Here is a 16186-nt window from a genome sequence, read left to right as displayed (position 1 = left end):
AGAGGTGGAGAGAGTGGACATCCTTGTTTTGTTCCTGAGTTAAGAGGAAATGGCTTTAGTTTTTCACCATTAAGTATAATGCTGGCTGTAGAAGTGTCATATAAAACCTTTATTGTATTGGGGAATGTTCCATGGATTCCTAATTTTTCCAAAACCTTCATCATAAAGTGGTGTTGGATCTTGTTTAATGCTTTTTCTACATCTATTGAGATAACCATGTGGTTCTTATCCTTGCTCCTGTTGATATGATGAATAATATTATTTGATATGCGTGTATTGAACCAGCTTTGCATCCCTGAAATGAATCCTGTTTGATCATGGTGTATGATTTTTTGGATGAATTGTTGAAGTCGATTGGCCAAAATTTTGTTGAGAAGTTTGCATCAATGTTCATCAAAGAGATGGGTCTATAATTCTCTTTCTTTGATGTGTCCCTGCCTGGTTTTGGGACGAGGGTTATGATGGCTTCATAGAATGTGTTTGGTAGTGAACTTTCTCTTTCAATTTCATTGAAGAGTTGGAGGAGTATTGGTGTGAGCTCTGCTTTGAAGGCCTTGTAGAATTCCACTGTAAAACCATCTGGTCCTGGACTTTTCTTAGATGGGAGGTCTCTTATTGCTGTTTCTATTTCAATGCTTGATATTGGCCTGTTAAGATGGTTTAACTCATCTTGGTATAGTTTTGGCATGTCAATATTTGCTAGGAAAAGGTCCATTTCTGCCAAGTTCTCAAACTTATTAGCATAAAGTTTTGAAAAGTATTCCCTTAAAATGTTCTGAATCTTGGTTGTTTCCTTGGTGATGTTTCCATTCTCCTCTCTGAGTTTATTTATTTGGGTGTGTTCTCTTCTTTTTCTGATAAGATTTGCTAAGGGTCTGTCAATTTTGTTAATTTTTTCGAAGAACCAACTCTTTGTTTTGTTGATTCTTTCTATAGTTTTTTTGGATTCTAATTCATTTAATTCTGATTTAATTTTAATTATTTCTTTCCATCTACTGGATTGGGGTTTATCTTGCTGCTCTTTTTCAAGGAGGTTCAGATGTCTCATTAAATTGTTGGTTTCTGATCTCTCCAATTTGTTGATGTAGGAACTCAGATCTATAAACTTGCCTCTGAGTACTGCCTTTGCTGTGTCCCAGAGGAGCTGGTAATTTGTGTGTTCATTTTTGTTGAATAGCATGAACATTTGAATTTCCTTTCTAATCTCTTCCTTGACCCACTCGTGATTCAACAGTGTGTTGTTCAGCCTCCATGTGTTACCGGGCTTTCTTTGGTGGCTTTTGGTGTTGAGTTCTAATTTTATTCCCTTGTGGCCTGAGAGCTTGCAAGGTATAACTTCAATGTTTCTGAATTTGGACAAGCTTGCTTTGTGGCCTAAAATGTGGTCTATTTTAGAAAATGTTCCATGTGCTGCTGAGAAAAACGTGTATTCTGATGCTGCTGGGTGAAATATTCGGTAGATGTCTGTTAAATCTAGTTGATCTATGCAGTTGTTTAGATTTGCGGTTTCTCTGTTGAGTTTTTGCCGAGTTGATCTGTCTAGTGGGGAGAGTGGTGTGTGAAAATCCCCAACAATTAATGTCTTTGGATCTATGTGGGATTTGAGGGAAAGTAGTGTTTCTTGGATAAATTTGGGTGCTCTGTTGTTTGGCGAATAGATATTTAGAATAGTAATATCCTCCTGAAGGAGAGATCCCTTAATTAGTATGTGGCAACCTTCTTTATCTCTTGTCACAAATTTTAATTTGAAGTCTATTTTATCTGATATTAGGATTGCAACTCCTGCCTGTTTATGGGGGCCGTTTGCTTGGTAGATTCTGTTCCAGCCTTTTCCATTGAAAATGTATTTGTTTGTACGTGCAAGATGTGACTCCTGGAGGCAACAAATACAAGGGTGTTGTTTTCAATCTAACTAGACAGTCTATGTCGCTTAATTGGAGAGTTAAGTCCGTTAATGTTAAGAGATAGGACTGAGAGGTATTTGGGAGTTCCTGCCATGTTATCCACCTTCTTGGGGGCTGAGAAAACTGGGTTCATCCTATGGTTCTTGGATTCTCAGTTTGGGTGCTGTTTCTTGGCCTTTATTGTGGTCTTGTTGGTTTTCTATGTGTAGGTAATCTTTAAGAATCTTTTGTAGGGCAGGTTTGGTGGAGATGTATTGTTTCAATTTTTCAATTTTTGCTATGGAAGGTTTTTATTTGGCCTTCAGTTATTAAGGAGAGTTTAGCTGGGTACAGTATTCTTGGTTGATATTTGTTTGTTTGTAGGGCATGGCATACATCATTCCAGGCTCTTCTTGCTTTGATTGTCTCTGCTGAGAAATCTGAGGTGATTCTAATTGGTTTCCCTTTATAGGTGATTAATCTTTTCTCCTTGACAATTTAAGGATCTTTTCCTTCGTCTGAATTGATCCTGTGTGGACTATAATGTGATGGTGGGATGTCCTATTCTGGTCTGGTCTATTTGTAGTTCTAAAAGCTTCTTGTATTTGAATAGGCCTATCTTTTTGCATGTTTGGGAAGTTCTCTGCTAGGATCCTGTTAAACAAATTTCCTAGACCATTAATTTATTTTTCTAGGTGCTCCTCTACACCCATTATCCTTAGATTAGGCCTTCTGATGGTGTCTTCCAGGTGTTGGATAGATCTATCATATTTCTTGGACTTGTCTTGAATGGTTGTATGTTCTTTCTCTATAATATCTAGCCTGTCTTCAATCCCCGAGATTCGAGCCTCTGCATGGTTTAACCTGCTGTCAAGACTTTCTTTTTTTTTTTGGGGGGGGGGGGAGTTGGTCTTGGGGCCTGAACTCTGGGCCTGGGTGCTGCCTGTCAGTTCTTCAGCTCAAGGCTAGCAATCTAACTCTTCAGCTCAAGGCTAGCACTCTATCACTTGAGACACAGTGCCACTTTCGGCTTTTTTCTTTTTGCTTTTGTGGTGCTGAGGAATCAAACCCAGGGCCTCATGCATGCAAGCCAAGCGCTCTACGACTGAGCCACCTTCCCAGCCACTGTTGTCAAGACTTTCTACTTTGTTTTTCATTTCTTTTCCTTCTAGTTGGTCAGCTTTGATGGCTTCAAATTCTTTGTTGAAGCTTTGTTTTAGATCTTGTATGAACTTCTTTACTTCCTTAATTTGGTGTTCAGTGTTTATTCTCAAATCACTTAGTTGATTGGTTATGGTTTCCTTGGACTCCCATTCCTTCTGTTTGGTTCCATTCAGCATTCCCTTTGTGGTCTCCCTGACTTCCTTCTGCTCTTTGTTAATGGATTCCATGAATGCCTTTAGTGATCTTTGTGTATTCTCTTCCTGCTCTCTCAATTCCTGTATTACTCTTTGCTTAGCTTCCTCATGTTCCTGCCATTCCTGTAGTTCTCTTTGAATGTTCTCAGCCTGCTCATGCCATTCCTGCCTTTCTCTTTGAGTATTCTCAAGCTGCTCATGCAAATCCTGTATCAGTTTTTCAGTAGCTTCCTCACGCTCATGATATTCCTGTATAAACCTTTGGATTGCCTCCTCTCTCTCCCTATCACACTCGTACAGAGTCCTTTGTATTTTTTCAATCTTTTTATTTATCATGTTTGCCAGCAGTGTTTGTAGAGCTATTCTGGAACTCTCCTCTGGATTATTCATTATCTGTTCTGTCCTCTGATTATCATGAGTGGGAGTTGAGATACCCGGACTTGCCATTTTTCTTATGTTTTTCCAGCTTATTCTACCCATTTGGGATGAAAATAACACAAGTTTTGTGCTAGAACACTAACTTAGGGCAAGCATCAACCATCAACGTCTGTATTTGCACAGTCAATATTCTGCAGATACAATCTAGCTCAACAGATACATCTATTCAACATCAAACAACTATATATTAATATGCTACGAACCGCAAAGAAGAATTTGGTAAACCAGAAATTATTAGGTTTAGGAAGAGATGTGGGTAGAAAATAGGAATAGAGTGATGTGGGAAGGCACAGGGAGAGTTAACTTAACTAAGTCCTAATCTCAAAGCAGGATTTAGGTTGGATAGGATAAAAGTAGAGAGAGAGAAAAAAGAAGAAATAGAAAGGAAACAAAAAGAGACCAGAAAAAATAGAAAAGTAATAATTAAAAATATTATGCAAACTATTCAGAGAAGAACATGAATATAGTGAGAGAAGGGGAGGGATATAAAGGAGATGTGCAAAACTTAAAAATAAAAATACTTAAAATATTAGATAGGTATAAAGAGGTAGTACTGCTATTAAGGAATTTAAGTCTAAGATGTTTTGAATTGAATAATAAATTTGTGGATTGAGTGTGTACACAATGGGGGATAAGGTCTAATAATCGACTATGGGTTTATCTGAGGATGCACAGAACAACAATTAAGTCACATAAAGAAGAAGGAAAGAGAAGAAAAGGTGAAAAGGATAAGAAAGAAAGAAAAAAAGATCAGAAGTTCAGTAGAGGTAAACAAAAAAAAAAGAAAGAAAAATGCACACACACATATACTCCTAAAATAAAATTCTAAGAGGAAAAAAAAAGTTACTAGAAAAAAATTGTTTTTTCAAAAAAAGGTAAAAGTTAAAGATTTAAAAAAAATTTTAGAAAAAGCATTTTTTTTATAAAACGTACAAAAAAAAAAGTTCTTTGATTGTTTTGGGAGGATTTGGGTGGGAAAAATCCTGTATCTCCCTTGTGACCATAACCAGCCTCTTGTTGGACTGTCTGGTCTGCTTGTGTTCCTGTGGCTTGGTTTGTTTCTTAAATCAGTTTGTTTGAACAGGCAGAAAAATGCTCTGCTTTACCCAGGGTTTTGCGATCCTCCTCCTAGGTTAGTTCAATGGGAGGCAGATATGCTTTGAGTATCACAAAAGAGGGAGATGGCTTTTTCCACAAGTTTGGAGATGTTATGATGAGGCTAGGTTCTGGGTAGAGTTGAGGCCTTTCATCAAACAGTAGCTTTTCCCGGGGGCTGGTTTGTGAGAGACTCACAGAGCCCAGCCTGGAGCCATTCTCAGGGTTTCTGTTTACTAAATTTCAATTGATTGTCAAGGCTGCTAAAGGGAGGGGCAGCCTCTGGCTCTGATTACCAGGTGAAGAAAGCCACTCCTAGGGCTGGCGCCCCAGCTGGGTGACTTTTCCCTGGGTGGAGCTGAGTCTGGCAGGTCAGGTAAGGCTCTTTTGACCTGCTAGATGACTCTAGATTTATTCCAGGGCATGAGTTGGAGCTAGCAGCTCCACTGAGCTTTGTCGGTATCCAAGATGGAGATTTCCGGTACTGGGGGTGGGTGTGGCCTTCCCTCCTCTGCTCCCTGAGAAGGAGTGAGGACTTCAGGCTTCTACTCATGCCGAGTCTTGGTTCCTGGGTGGTCTCTGGTCTGCAAACTGCAGGATGAAGATGTCTGCTCCTTGTCAGTTCTTGCTGGTGTTGAGTAGAATCCGCTCACCTGACGCGTCAGGCTCCTTTGTCCTGGACTCTGTGATTCATGTACAGGAACTGCAGCCGCCGAAGCCACTGCTGTCACCACAGTGGCAGCTGCTGGCAAGTGCTCTGAGCTGTCTCCTTTCATGGATTTTTCCCTCTCTGGCCTAACTCTCTGTCCTGTGAAGGCACTCTTGGTGTGATTCTCTGGCTTAGGATTGTTCACTGGAACTCTAAAACTGCTTTCTATGCGAGAGCTCCTCCGCCATCTTCCCTTCAAATTCTTTAAGACATTATAATTTCCCTAATTTCACAGTATTGTGGAATAGTGATGCTAGTTAAAGTCACAAACACATTCTAACTTTCATGGGACAAATTGTCTGTCGTGGTCAATAACATTCATGAGTTCTATGAGCTTTGACAATACAGTATTTCTTCCAAATTGAGTGATATGTACCTTTCTTTTGTTTTGCATAGAGTCAGCTGTTCCCTCTTTCCAGCTTGTTCCCTCCCTCCCACGCGCTGCCATTGAGTTGCTTAGTTCGTTTTGATCAATGACCAGTGTAGCTGATGGGTCCAGTTGTTTTATGTTTTTCCCTGATTCCCTCTAATTCTGTGTCTTCCTCCTGGTTTCCCTCTGATGTGCACATATATACAATATATGTGATCAGCAGCATAGTTTTACTTAGTAGTGATTTGACCAGATGAGTGGTCCTTTGTTTCCTTTTTTTTGTTCTTCTCAATATGATATTTATTTTGAATTTTTTTAAAATTGTGAGTCCTTTGTTTCTTAAGCCTTGTCAACTTTGTTGTATCACCTTTAAGTTTTGGATTTAACATCCACTTATCAGGGAGTCCATGTGTCATTTGTTTCTTTGCTTACCTCCCTCAACATGATTTCTTCTAGCTCCAACCATTTCCCTGCAAATACCATTATTTTGTCCTTTCTAATGGCTGTATAATGTTATATTGTGTATAGATACCACAGTTTTTGGATCCATTCATCTGTGGTGGGACATCTGGGTTGCTTCAATATCCTGTCTATTGGGAACAGTGCTGCAATATACATGGAAGTGCATGTGTCCTTTTATACTGGTTCCTGTTGTTCAGGATATACGCCTAGAAGTGCTATGGCTGGGCCATAGGGGAGGTCAATATTTAGCTTTCTGAGGACACTCCAGACTACTTTCCAAAGTGGTTGTATAAGTGTACATTCCCACCAGCAGTTCCTCTTTCTCTGCATCCCCTCCAGCATTTGTGGTTGGCTGACTTGAGGATGTGGGTCATTCTGATTTGGGAAAGGTGGTATCTCAGGGTTGTCTTTATTTGCATTTCCTTTACAACCAGGGATGGTGAACATTTCCTCATGTGTTTCTTTGCCATTTTTAATCTCTTCTAAGAAGTCTCTCTTTACTTCCCTTGCCCATTTAGAAATTGGGTTGTTAGGTTTGGGAGGGATTAGTTTCTTGTGTCCCCTGTATATACTGGATATTAACCCCATGTCTTATATATTGCTGGTAAATATTTTTTCTCAGTTAGTTGGTTGTCTTTCTAGCTTGGTTGCTATAGCTTTAGATGTGCAGAAACTTCTTAGTTTATGGTAGTTCCATTTGTCCAGTCTCTGTCAAATTTGTTGTGACCCTGGGACTCTGTTCAGGAAGTTCCTGCCTGTGCCTATAAATTCAAGAGTCTCTCCTACTCTGTCCTGCAGTAGTTTCAGAGATTCAGGTTTGGTCTTAAGGTCTTTAATCCATTTTGAGTTGATGTTGGTGCATGCTGATAGGCTGGGGGCCACTTTTAGTTTTCTGCATGTAGCCTCCCAGTTTTCCCAGCACCAGTAGTTGAAGAAGCTGTTTCTTCCACTGTATGTCTTTGGCTCCTTTGTCAAATATCAGCTGACTATAGGTGTGTGATGTTATTTCTGGATCTTCTCTTCTATTCCATTGGTCTTCGGGTCTGTTTTTGTGCCAGTACCATGCTGTCTTTGTTATTATAGCTCTATAGTAGAGTTTGAAGTCTGGTATCAAGATCCCTCCCATGTTGTCTTTTTTGACTAGAATTGTTTTAGATATTCTAAGTTTGAAGTCTGGTATCAAGATCCCTCCCATGTTGTCTTTTTTGACTAGAATTGTTTTAGATATTCTAAGACTTTTGTTGTTAAATATGAATTTTTGGACCGTTTTCTGTATTTCAGAAAACAGGAATTGCATTGAATTTGTGTATCAATTTTGGCAGTATGCCCATTTTCATTATGTTAATTCTGCTATCTAAGAGCATGGAAGATCTTTCCATTTCTTTTTTTTTATCAGGCGGGAGAATAATTTTTTTTACCCAACTGCTGCCCCCCCCCCCAACCCCAACCCCATGCGTGGTGGAGAAGCATGGCTGAAAAAGAAGGTGGGGGGGCGCAACCCACCTCTGGGCCATGACTTATCTGGGCCAGGGAGAGGAAGAGGTGTAGCCAGGTGGGAGAAAATGTATGCCACACTGGATCTGGATGTGACCTCAGGGTCTGGGACCCTCCTAAGGTCAGATGGGAGGCATGTGACCAGAGGTGGCCCAGGATATGACCTAGTAGGAGGGGAAGGTGACTGCTTCCAGGTGTGCCAGTTACCTGGGTAATAGATACTGGGTGGAGACTTAGTCAGGAGGGAGGGAGGTGTCCCTGTTCAGACCTTACATTCCAGCCTTTCATAATTATGAAAATGGGCAAAGATTCTCTCTGGCTATTTCCTGCTGGCAAGGGGCATCAGCAGTAGGGGTATTAGGATGAGATGTGGTCCCCTCTGGGAGAAGGCAGCAGGCAGCAGCTGTCATTTGGTAGGTGTGAGTCCTTAGATGAAGTCTGGAGGAGGCAAATCTCTTGGAAGAAGTCTTCAGGATCTCATGAGGGAGAGAGGGGCATGGAGTAGGTAGTCAGGATGGTCTAGGCAGGAGTGAGGCAAGAGTGAGTCCTGTCTTCCAGGCTGGAAGAGATGAACTGGATCTGGACTGCAGGTAGATTGGCTAGCACTGAACCACAACTGAACAAACTGAACAAACTTCTCCCATGATGCCAAGATGGCACATCCACCACATGGTCAATGCTAGAGAGAGCAGAGTAGAAAAGTGGTGTGGATGTGAATGTGAAGGCTGGCCATGGTGTTGGTCAAAAGTCTCCTGTGATGTCTCCAGGCACTTTGGTTTGCAGAAAAGGGGTGGTTAGGAAATTGTAACATTTCCAACTCAAAAACCCCATCCGAGTCAAGGCACCATATGTAAGGTATATTAAATAGGTAGGTTTCATTAGGTAGCCAATGAAGAGAACACCACAAGCTATTTAGGCAGATGTTTATTTCCTGACTTGTTGCCCTGCCATGCATGGTGGAAAGCATGGCTGTAAAGGAAGTGTGTGCGGGGAGGATCTTTCCATTTCTTAGTGTCCTCTATAATTTTTTTACGTTTTTATAGTTCTCATTAAACAGTTCTTTTACATCTTTGGTTAGGTTAAGTCCTAAATATTTTATTTTTGGGGGTGTTATTGTGAATGGGATTGCTTCCTTTATTTCCCTCTCTGCTTGTACATTGTCGGTGTACAGGAAGGCGACTGATTTTGTGGGTTGTTTTTGTATTCTTCTACTTTGCTGAAGTAGTTTATAATTTCTAAGAGTTTGGGGATGGAGTTTTTGGGATCATGAAAGTAGATTATCATCTCATCTGAAAAAAGGGATAGTTTAACTTCTTCCTTACCTATGCGGATCCCTTTAATGTCTTTTTCTTGCCTTATTGCTGGCTAAGGGTTCCAGGACTGTATTGAAGAGGAGTGTAGACAGTGGGTATCCTTGCATTGTTCCTGATTTTAAGAGAATTGGTTTTAGTTTTTCCCCATTAAGTATAATATTCAACCAACAGTTTTTTAAACCAAAATTTTTAAAATGAAACTAGGCACAAAAAAGAGTTCTTCAATTTTTTTTTGAGGGGGGGAATCTTGTGTCTCCCCTGTGTCTGTAAACAGTCTCTTGGTGGAGTCTCTGCTTTTCTTGTGGTTTTTGGTTTTCCTGTGGTTTGGTTAGTTTCTTAAATCAGCTTGTTTGAGCAGGCAAAATGAAGCTCTGACTTACCCGAGTCTTTAGGACAATCCTCTCAGGCTGGTTCAGTGGGAGGGTAATCTTCTTTGACTATCACAAAAGAGGGATGTGGTTGGTTTCCCCAGCTTAGAGTTGCTGTGAAGGAGCTAGGCTGTAGGCAGCACTGTGGAAAGTCAGCAATCAGTAGCTTTCTCCCGGATGGACTAGCTCCTGAGAGAGTCAAGCAGGCCAGGCTGGAGTTATTCTCAGGATTTACATGTAGCAAGTTTCTAATTGTTTTACTTTTACCCTCCAGCAGCTGGAGTTGCTGACTATGCTGCATGAGTAGGTTAGCCTCTGGGTCTATTTATTCACTGAGGACAGTCTGCCCTGCCCAGGTGGAGCTCCCTCTGCTTGGGAAGGACAACTTTCCCCAGGGGTGGAGCTGAGCCCCACAGGTCAGTTTCCTATGAACTGTTGAATGGCTCCTACTGACTTATTCTAAGGCCTGAGTTAGATGTTAGCTGCTCTGGCCTGGTATTTCTCAATATCAAAGATGGAGTTCTTCTCCAGGGATGAGGGATGAGCTACCATTCCACTGCTGCTCTATGAGAAGGAGTGAGGATGTCTTGAGGATAATAGCATCTTTCCCTTAGTTTCTGGGCCATCTATGGTATGTGACTATCTATGGTCAGCAGGATGAAGATTTTCACTCTTTGTCAGTTCTTGCTTGTGGTGAGTAGAATCTGCTTTTACACTCCTCTGGTGCCTTTGTCCTGGACTCCTGCTGTAGATATGGTGGCCAGGGTAGCAGCAGCTGCTGCCACTCCCACAGACCCTAGAGTGTTTGAATCTGTCTCTGGAACCAAGCTGCCTGAAGTTTTTCTCTCTGGCCAAACTCTTTGTTCTATGATGGCATACTTGGTGTGACTCTAGCCTTAGATTTGCCACTGGAACAGTAAAACTTGTTTCTACCTGAGAGCTTATTTAGCCCCCATGTTCTCCTCTGCCATCTTCTCCAGACTCTCTTAGTTGACATCTTAACCTGCAGCAACTTTTTCAAAAGTTAATGCAAAGAATGGAAACAATAATAGAGAGAACATCTGAAGAGACAATTCTAAAAATGATAAATAAAACATGACAAAATCTACAAAGCAGCGTGATTTTATCATTTAACATATACCCCATATATTGCAAAAAAATGTCCTTGAATATAAACTTCTTGACCCTAGGAAAAATATTGGCAACAAACAAAATGCATGTACGTAAATTGTGACTGAACAATCATCTCTCTCTTGCTCTCTCTCCCTCTGATCATACACAAACACACCTGTACACACACATGTACATATACACACATATGTAGACACACAAAATGGATTTTTTCCACTGTAAAAGAAGGATGGTTTCTGTGAATGGATATGAAATGATAAAAATATATATTGTTAATAAATTGAGTAATTATTTGGAGTATATTTCATATAAAGTAGAAGAAAAATGATTTGGTATTCTAATATAAGTGGGAAAAAAAACCTAAACTACAAGCATACAGCAAGTGGGTGTGACACCCAGTAGCTGTGATACCCAGCAATGTGACAGAAGGATTAGAGATGTGATTTTTCTTTGAGCATGACTTCCTTCATTTGGTTCTCACTTGGGGTACAATATCAAACTTACACATATACAAAAGTAATAGATGATGAGAAAAATAAAGGAAGGTGAAATTATGATTCGTTAAGAGGAAAAGGAAAATGTGAAAGTCAGAGAGAATATCTGTGAATAAGAATCCACTCTCCTGAATGATTAGCTAGCCATATAGTCAGGTCAGTAGGTAATTTATTAAAAATAATATACAAATGTAATTCTTGAATATCCAGGTGAACATAATTTGATATATTGAAGGTTGGACTTTTATTTCAAAGTAATGAATTAAAATTATAAATTAAAGAAGCACCAATCATACAGTTTTCATCTACAAGACCCCAGATCTCTGTGACCAGAAATGTAATTGAGGAAGAAGAGTTGTGAAATTAAATAGTACATCATAAGAACACTGAAGAATTCCTAAAACATTTTGTATTATTTCCTTTTTTTTGGAACCAGGAAGCAACATAGTATGTCAAGCACCATTGCCATCTTCATACATAGTGCTCATCTCATGACAAAAGAAAGGCTTTTCTTTTTATTCAAATAAGATCATGAAAGTACATGATTTAGGAAATCAATGGTTTAGGGAAGATAACAGGCATCTCCTTCCTCTATGACCATCAAGCAGGTGTTTCCCAGATCCCAGGAAATTAACAATTGAAGAAGATGACATCCAACTGGAACTGAGAATTTGAAGACAAGCTTTCCTCTTTGACCATCATTTCTTTCTACCCAATACGTCCCAACAATGACCAGGGAAGACATTAGCCAGAAAAACAGATACTGCCTGTTAAAGCTTTAAAGCTTTTGGAATTTAGTCTCTGTGAAATCAAATGTATTATTGAGTCATGACACATAACAAAAGAAAACCATCACGTCCTAGGATAAGTTCCTATACCCATCAGTGACAATATTGAATAGATGTAGGACCATTTTTCTCTGGATCTAAACACCAAGAGCATTTTTGTCAGCCTTCAAAAAAGTTCTTGCAATAATTCTATACTAGCTAGAAATGAGACAAATTAGATTGTACATACAGAGGTCAAGTGTGGCTGTTTGTAAACAATGTATTTGGTGTTTAGGGATTGAATGGGGTTAGCAGTCTATAAATTCATTGTTAGTAAAGATTTCTAATTTATGTGTGGGTGGCTACTCAGGTTTTAGTATTTCAATTAACTTTCAGAAAGCTTTTGTCAAACTTTCATTCTTTGGGCCTTTAACTTTTAAGTGATTAACTTCTCTTATCTCTCCCTTCTCCTTCTTCCCGCTTTCAAAATTTAGGATGATTGTTTTTATCATCCCTCAGAAACAAAGAGTAAACAGAAAGTCTAGCACAATAAAGACTAACTGAATCTCTGGAGCCCCAAGTCCAGTGACATTGAAGTTCAACCTAGGGAGCATTGGCACGGAGGATTTCCAGGCCGAGTTCCAGTTCAGAGTCACTAACATCTAACTGAAGACTACATCTCATTAACTCATTCAGCCATACTCCTAGATTATTCAAAATAAAAACATTCAAGAATTTTATGTCTAGAAAAGAATGACATCCATAGAAGATGACTGAAGAATTATATCCCTCTAATCTATATTGTGTCCCTCCAATGCTCTTACAAGGAGGAAGGAAGTTTTCAGGTTGCTTCTTCCCACTTGACCACAAGAATGGAAACATTTTCCCAAGGGTTGCTCATGTGTTTGGAATGTTTGCTTATGTATCAAAATGATTTTGATGGTTTACACTATCACTCATCTTTTTGTTATTTCTTTCTCTCCAAAGGGTTTCTATGTTGTTGTGTTTCCAAACTTTGGTCCCCTGAATCCACAAAGCTAATTCACAAAAAAATGACAGCAGTATGTTGAAGAAAAAGAAAATAAGGCTTATTATTTGTCACATGTCAAATGAGAAGAGTAGTGAAGATTTGAAATCAAAGCTCTATTATTCTACTAATCAGAGAAAAGGTCCCAGTTTTAAGAGGCTGCTCAAGGTGTCTGCTCCAGGATACATGAAAGATGTCCATCCCAAGACTAAATGGTAGCACAATTGGTTCTTATCTTTTGGTTTACTGTTGTCTCATCTCTTTAGTTCTGTGTTTCTCTGACAGAGATTTAATAACTTCCTGGTTTGGAGAGATGAGAGGTGACTGTCTGTTTGGGTTGAAAGTATGTTAAACTTGTTTTCCCCATCATGGGCATGTGAGAGAGAAAGGGGTAACAAATGCAAGTTTGAATTTTTAAACATACAAATTTGTCCAGTAATACAAACTGCCTAGGAAGAATAAGGAGAAGGGAAAGGACAGGTAGAGGAGAAGTAAGGCAAAAATTCACATTGGTGTAAAAATCAGTTTTGGGAATTCTAGAACCCAATGGAACAATGCACTAAATAGATATGTTATCACTTGATTATGGCAGAAGAATCAATGAATATATAACAATTTTTTTAATAAAAAATCAATGAAAAATGAACAGATAATTCCTTAGAGAATTATAGGCTAATTTAGTGATTACTATGGTAAGATTGTGTATAAAAACCAATAAAGGAAAAGATAAAAATAGCCAAAAATATTTGAAAAATAACTCTTAAAACGAGATTTATTTTTGCATTAAAGAGTTCTACTGAATCACAATCAGGTAAACACAGATAAAAAGCTGTTATACAGGAAAAGAGAATCTTGAAGAACATTATGCCTATTTGCACAGGAAATTCAATGAAATCCTGGATTAATTTTATCATTAACAATTGAGGTTAGAATATAGTAGAATGGCATATGTGACAATAGAAAAGAAGAGCCAAAAAAGAATACTGTATTTATGACCCCATACCTTAAAATTGAAGGCAAAAAAACACCCATTGTTTTTCTAACTGCAAATGAAGGGAAATTTATATGTGCAGACATACTCTGGCAGAAAAAGAAGCCTTTCAGAACCAAAGGAATTGATAGGAAGGGCACAGAACCTATGAGGGAAAAAGACCTCAAAAGGATTTCAGAAACAAGAAGCTAAAACCACATAAAAGTTCTCTCTTCAACACATGTGATGGTCAAGTCTAGGAAACAAAAAAACTATAATGCCACATGTTGGGATTGCCTGTTATGATCTGGAGGAGGAGCCTTTGCGTAACTTGATACTGAATTCCATGGTTTGTCTGAATTGTAGATCTGTGCTAAACATTGTACATTTCATATTTTTGCTCTCTATATTACATGTAGTTTATACTAAGCAAAATAAAATGACCAGACCTAAACTTGTAAACAAATACCTAGAAAATAAATAAGAATGACTCAATATTTATGGAAATGCATCCTTATCAAGAAAACTGTAAAACATACCAGAACGGGTTGAAGAATTAGGCAGCAGACAAGAGCAGGAGGAATCATGAAGGCATTCCCTTTCCAGGGAACACACATTAGATTTCTCTTGCTTTACTTGGTCCCAGTTAATGTCATTTGCTCACAGGAGAGGCCCCACCCTCCCAGTGTCTGTTTCCATCTCACCTGACAGTCTGTCTCTCACCATTGCACCCACCAGGACATTTGCATATTGCTCCTTAGGGAGGAACTCCCTTGTAACTACAACATAAAAGCTCAGCTCTAAGCTTGCTTGGACTGACCAACACTGCTTACTCTCAAAATGAGGTGCCCTGTTCAGCTCCTGGGGCTGCTCTTGCTCTGGATATCAGGTAAGAACACACTAGAGCTAAGGAAGGAGATGGGAAGGGGCTGAGCTCTGCTCCCCATGTGTGTTATGTCCACTCCTGCATATTTGCCCTCTTGAATGGAAATGTGGCATATGTATCTTTGAGAGTGAGGAAGATTCCAGAAGGAACAAAGACCCATGCTGTTTTACAAATTCTGGATGTGTGTGTGTGTGTGTGTGTGTGTGTGTGTGTGTGTGTGTGTGCTCATCATGTATTTAATGAACATTTTGTTGGATGAAACAAAAATAAAAAAAATATAGCTTGCAATAAGATAATTGTGAAAATGGCTCATGATGCTGGTAACTAACCCTGTCCACTTTTCTAATTATTTTAGGATCCAGTGGAGATGTTATATTGACTCAGACTCCACTCTCTCTGCCTGTCACCCTGGGAGAGCCAGTCTCCATCTCCTGTAGGTCGAGTCAGAGTCTCTTATATAGTGATGGAAACACCTATTTTTACTGTTTCCTACAGAAGCCAGGCAAGTCTCCACAAGCCCTAATCTATTTGGTTTCCAGCTGATATTCTGGGGTCCCACACAGATTCAGTGGCAGTGGGTCAGGCACAGATTTCACATTGAAAATCAGCAGGGTGGAGGCTGAGGATGTTGGCGTTTATTACTGCTTTCAACATACACATGTTCCTCCCACACTGATACAGCCCTGAACAAAAACCACCCTGCCTGGTGTAGTAGAACTGTCACATGTAGCCTTTTTTAGGAGCAGCACAACAGCTTTTCTGAGTGAATGTGAGAGCAAGAAGCTAGAGAAGTCAGGATACTAAGACACTGTTGTGCTCTCTGAACCAAGCATTTCTGATACCCTTTAGGATATTGCAGCAAAAGCCATGGAATTGCACAGGCAGCCATATGGCTCCTTTGGCTGATGGTATGATAATGCATCATATCGTTTAATAAATACTCATTCTGATTCCATTTTCTTCTCCATCATTTGTCCACTGGATTTGAACACTACAAATTGGATAGTTAATATTAGAAATTAGTGCTTTTCAAATAATTCTCATCTTTGGCTGTGGTGGTGGGATTTACCAGCTCAGTATTAGCCTAAGCTATATTGTGACTTCCAGTGCTAAAGGGAACATGTGCACACAGCATGTCCAGTTGTGGGAGATGAGAGAGGGCTGCAGGATCAGTGCTGTCCCCAGCAGGTCACCAGAGTCCTCTGCAGTGAGCAGGTCACTGCTTGTGCTCAAGGGCACAGACTGTGTCCTGAGCTTCATCATGCCCAGGCTAAGAGTGAGGGAAGGACAGCCGAGTGACTGTCCATTATTCCCTAGAGATCCTTCTCAGATTCAGAATTTAAAATGATAAGTTATACAATTAAATATTAGTTTACCAATCAATTAATTAATACCTAATTTACTACATATACACAATAGAC

General features: G+C 39.6%; 1 pseudogene and 1 gene segment (V, D, J or C); both read left to right on the top strand.

Moving 5' to 3' along the window:
* The window catches only part of LOC122116814, a 474299-nt gene that overhangs the window by 277774 nt on the left and 180339 nt on the right, over nt 1-16186 (top strand).
* Nucleotides 14713-15598, top strand: LOC122116668 (annotated as a pseudogene).

This window comes from Dipodomys spectabilis, unplaced genomic scaffold, assembly GCF_019054845.1.
Source record: "Dipodomys spectabilis isolate Male_0828 unplaced genomic scaffold, ASM1905484v1 ptg000137l, whole genome shotgun sequence".
Taxonomy (NCBI): domain Eukaryota; kingdom Metazoa; phylum Chordata; class Mammalia; order Rodentia; family Heteromyidae; genus Dipodomys; species Dipodomys spectabilis.
The sequence above is the reverse complement of the archived record's forward strand: the minus strand, read 5'-3'. Positions and strand labels throughout refer to the sequence as shown.